The 4,900-nt window shown below is 41.3% G+C and overlaps 1 long non-coding RNA gene across 7 annotated transcripts; it reads right to left on the bottom strand.

Moving 5' to 3' along the window:
• Window positions 1-340: 340 nt before the first annotated feature.
• LOC125543992 (uncharacterized) lies at window positions 341-4,004 on the bottom strand. Of its 7 annotated transcripts, none has more exons than XR_007299196.2 (4): window positions 3,481-4,003; window positions 2,776-2,855; window positions 2,120-2,685; window positions 341-638 (listed from the first exon to the last, which is right to left on the bottom strand). It is a non-coding gene; the product is annotated as an uncharacterized LOC125543992 (long non-coding RNA). The 7 variants fall into 7 exon arrangements; XR_015618968.1 differs by having other exon boundaries at window positions 2,794-2,855; window positions 3,481-4,002; XR_007299194.2 differs by having other exon boundaries at window positions 2,120-2,855; window positions 3,481-4,004.
• Between the last annotated feature and the right edge of the window lie 896 nt (window positions 4,005-4,900).

A 4,900-nucleotide genomic window follows, 5' to 3' on the forward strand; every position in this document is an offset into this window, starting at 1 on the left:
CTAAGCCGCTCACTACAACAGGAACCCTCCTTTAGCAACGTATTAATGCGTTGCCCAAGACACATATAAGTGTTGCTAATGTCTACACCAACGGATTAATATGTGTTGTCGTTGGTGGCGTTGCTAGTGTCTACAACAACATATATGCATCCGTTGGTAAACGGTTTGAAGAAGCGTTGTAAGGTAACAACGAATATAGATAGAGCCCAACAAGGCTTGACATGCGTTGGTGGATACCCTACAGGAATTGCCAATGCATTGTATGAACAATGCATGATACTATATATATGACCATCCAGAATTATTAGGTTAATGCCAATATTGCATAGGGGACGCAGTATAACAAACAGAACTGTCTCATATATTAAATCAACTTGGTTGCATTACAAGGATCTGGATACAAAGATAACAAGATGTGAAACTAGTACTAGTCCTGTTCTTGATCTTGCAACCAACGTCTCAGCCATTTTGAAACATAATGATCGAAACATTGACACTGAAAATGCCTGAATCATAATGATTGACACATTGACACTGAAAATGACATTCTGAAACACAATGTGAAACTATCTAGTAGCACCCATATTCTTGACCTTGCAATCAACATCTGACCATGCATCATCGATTTATCTTGCAATCTACACAAAGAAATGAGATAGGTTAATAGGGCAGTAAAATTGAAAAAGAGGAGCAACATAGAAAGGTTGAAGGCCAATGTGATAATTAATCTTGGTACATCGCCAGTAATTTTGACTTTTTTAGTAGTTGTATAAACTTACTAGATTTTGCTAATGTAATATCAATTCGGAATACAAAGAATTCATTACCAAGTTTAACACCGCCGATTTTACCTTTATATTCTTGGTTGATATGTTGGGTCATAGTAAGAGCAGCGCTCTTGTTTGGACTTGTTAAGTATCACTTTTGTAGCCGGACGTAGTCATTTTAGTTTACAATAAAGTAACTCAGGTCATTCCATTATCAAGTTTCACCATGTTTATAGAAACAGAGTGTTCTATAGGAAGTGAGGGAATGTAAGGCAAGCATACAGGATTTGATGAATTATTTTACCTAATCTAGTGGCAAAGAGTCTTATCTCAGAGACGTAGTATGACCATTGTAACATGGAGAAAAGTGTTCTCTTGTAAAAATTAGGTAAAAGAACAGAAGCATGTGTGATAATAAAAATATATTCAAGTAATGATATTAATAATCCAAAATTTCCATTCGAACTGGTGAAGAATCATTTAGGAAATATAGAAGTAATATCAGAAAATACCTCCTAGCAAATCCAGCTTGGCAAGTAGTCTTTTAGGTTTTAGTGCCAACAACATTGACTTGGAACAATCAAGTTTCTGTAACCTGCTGATTTCGCATATGGATTTGTAATCTGTGTTCGGTTTTGTCCACAGAATCTATCGCAACAAAATAGCCAAACACATGCACATGAAAGAAACTTTAGCGTACTCTTTATTCTAGTCTGAAAGGTCTTACATGACCTTGTTTTCTATGGAAAAACTCTTATACGACTTGCTTCCACAACTATGACCTGCTACCTGGCCGGAACAACCTAAACCTACTCTGACTTAGCATCTAAAACGACTTGGACTCAAGCATCCTTTTCCTAGACTAGTAAGGCACACCAACTCCAAGGCATACTAGTACATCGCGTACGCTGCTAGCTATGCAAAATCATTAAATCATATACGGACTACGACCCATCCATGAGCACACATGCTTACGACTTGCGATGGTGGAAAACTAAGTAATCAGCCTAGCCTAATTAGATTCAAATTTGGCTAGTTAAACTAGCATGGACTCCAACTAAACTACTCAACATTATACTAAAAATTTAGAAGACCAGAACATTCATGCAGACTAAGTTGTGCCACCATATTAGTATATGCCAACATTTATTAAATAGGATTCACTTTCTTAGTTCACTTGTTTACTGAGAAAACGAAAACTTGGAACAGTTCCTGTATTCTCGTCTTTGTCACCATGGTTGCTGGATATCCAAACTGTTGCCCCAATAGGTAGAGGAGAAGGCCATAAGTATTACAGAGAAGAGGAGATCCTAGTAACATCCAATAGTTTGGGATCAGTGAATTCGACGTACCTAACACACTCACACAATCGCCGCATCTGATCGCTTAGCCGTCTGGTTAACGGTTGTACGTATCTTCCCACCACCTTAGTGTGCCCTGCATGTCGGGGAAGCAGACTGCATAAGAGGAATACTTTTGATGTTTACGTTGATGAACCAAGTACATCTACATGCTCATTGTGTTAACAGTTTAAGGAGAATATATTACAAACAAGATAAGATGTGAGAGGCACCTGGCCAGGAGTTTGTGTGATAACCATCATGCATCATTCTATTGTTTGGAAACATATGTGGCTTCCCCCAAAATAGAAAATTAGTACAACAATTGAGAAGTACCTCTATTTCAAAAAATAAAAAAACTGGACTAAACTCAGTTGAAGGTGAGATTTCGAGAATATATAGTAGTCATATACATACGACGAGAATATCAATGTTATGATGTTCTTGTATCTCTCACCTTCAAATTTTATGAATCATTCAATAGTTTATATTGGATAAGATGAGTGTAAGAACTATTGCCATCTGAGCTTTTGCATAAATTTGAGATTGTGCTGTGCACATTTTTACTGAATAAGAACCTGAAAGAAACATTACTTTTTGTCAGGGGAAAACAAATATTACATCAATCAAAAAATAAATAATACGCTAAAAATTTATGTTTTCCTTACTAGCGAAAGGGCCCTCACCAATGATATATATAATTACAATGACTTAAATAACTCTTAAGGCGTATGTGTTGTAGATCGATCTGTTAAGAGATAAGATAAGCACACACATGTGGATGTTGACTATAGTAAAAAAACAGTTTCATAACTTGCGAGTGTAGAAGGAACGAAGTATTACAGAATAAAGACAAATGTTGGGACAGACGGATGCAAGTGGACTTAGTTTTTTAGTATATTGTACACATGACGCCAAATAAATAATGATTCAAACTACTGAGAAGGGGATTATCCATTTGAAATAATTATGCTAGTATCATGGACCCATGATTGCACTGACATGTTGATTTTTGTAGCAATGTTCTTCAGAGACATACATGATGTCATATGCTATATCGCTCATATACTACTATCTCACTATGATCTGAACTAAGTTGATCTCTTTTCATTAGAAAAAACTGTGTTGATCTAATTGAACAGGTCATGCTACATGCTACTAGTACGTAATGATCAATTTCACTTGAAAAAAAACAATTCCATCGATCCATCTATATAGGAATAGGAAAGTCTGACAGTAAGGCATAATAGGGTATGCACATACTACTCATCCAGAACAGTACAGGTTGACCGTCAACACAGGGTAATCACATCTAATCAATAAACACCAGAACCAGATACGAACACCAGAGATGTAAGCAACAATTCAAATACCTGGCTAAGAAAATTGTTGAGAGAAATCACTCGCATCACGGTGTTGTCCACTCATACTCGATGGAGTAACACGGCGCAGAAACCCTAGGCGGAGTACCATCAACGCCGCAGTCAAGGTAGAAGAAGCGGAGCATCACCGTCAAGCCTGAGCCTGCAGCCGCGCGTGAGGAGATGCAGGTGTACTGGGCCGACAAACCGGAGCCACCGAAGCCGCGCCAGCGGCGCGTGGCGACTAGGCTTGTTGTGGGGCCGCGTGCAGGGGTACGGAGGGCGGGTGGGGGGGATCGGAGGAGAATATTGAGGGCATAGGGAGCAGTGGCGTGGGAGTGCGCCGGAGCTTCCCGGAATCGGCAGCGGCGGCGCTCTGGTGTGAGAAAGGGGAATCAGGGGATTGGCTTTTTTTTTACAGGCTCGGCTGTGAGTTCCCATTTTTTGGATGTGTAATATTTGGAGAGAGGAGGCGAAGATAGCGTGGAGGTGAGTACTGGGAGGTTATCCCTTCTTGGGAGGTGGGTGGTTGAACCCAAACACAACAGATACGCTGTCGTCGTTGCTAGACATGTGTTGCTGTGGGTTTTTGTTGTAGTGGCTTTATCTCCCGCCTGAGAGAAAAGGCCCTTCCCCTTTACCGCCTCCTTCGGTGCACCGAACACTTTAAATGGACGGACGCAGTCACGGCCGGACTCGACGAAATAAAAGCTATACTGGCAACAAACCCAGTCCTAACCGCATCAAACACCGGCGAACCAATGCTATTGTACATTGCAACAACACATCAGGTTGTAAGCGCAGTGCTCGTCGTCGAACGAGAAGCAGACGGACACAAATTCCCCCTTCAAAGGCCTGTCTATTATGTGTTCACTGTCCTCACTCCCTGCAAATCACGCTACCCGCATTATCAACAGATTGCGTACGCGGTATTCATGGCATTCCGGAAGCTATGACACTACTTTCAAGAGTGTTCGATAACAGTAGCCTCGGAAGTACCAATTAACGACATTATCAACAACCGTGACGCAATGGGCCGGATTGCGAAATGGGCCATCGAGCTCCTCCCGTTCGACATAACTTATAAGCCACGACAAGCCATCAAGTCACAAATTTTGGCCGATTTCGTCGCAGAACGGACGGAGGCCGAACTCCCTAAAGAGTACGCCACATATTCAAATTGGATCATGCATTTCGACGGCTCCAAAATGTTGGCCGGACTGGGCGCTGGTGTCGTTCTGACGTCCCCCACAGGAGACACAGTTCAATACGTACTACAGATTCTGTACACGGACTCCAACAACGCAGCCGAATATGAGGCCCTTCTACATGGTCTCCGGATGGCAGTATCCATGGGCATCCAACGCCTAGAGGTGCGCGAGGACTCGAACCTCGCAATATCCCAAATAAACGGAGACTTCGATGCCAAGGA

This window comes from Triticum urartu, chromosome 3A (genome assembly GCF_056163025.1).
Source record: "Triticum urartu cultivar PI428250 chromosome 3A, HENAU_Tu73, whole genome shotgun sequence".
NCBI classification, from domain to species: domain Eukaryota; kingdom Viridiplantae; phylum Streptophyta; class Magnoliopsida; order Poales; family Poaceae; genus Triticum; species Triticum urartu.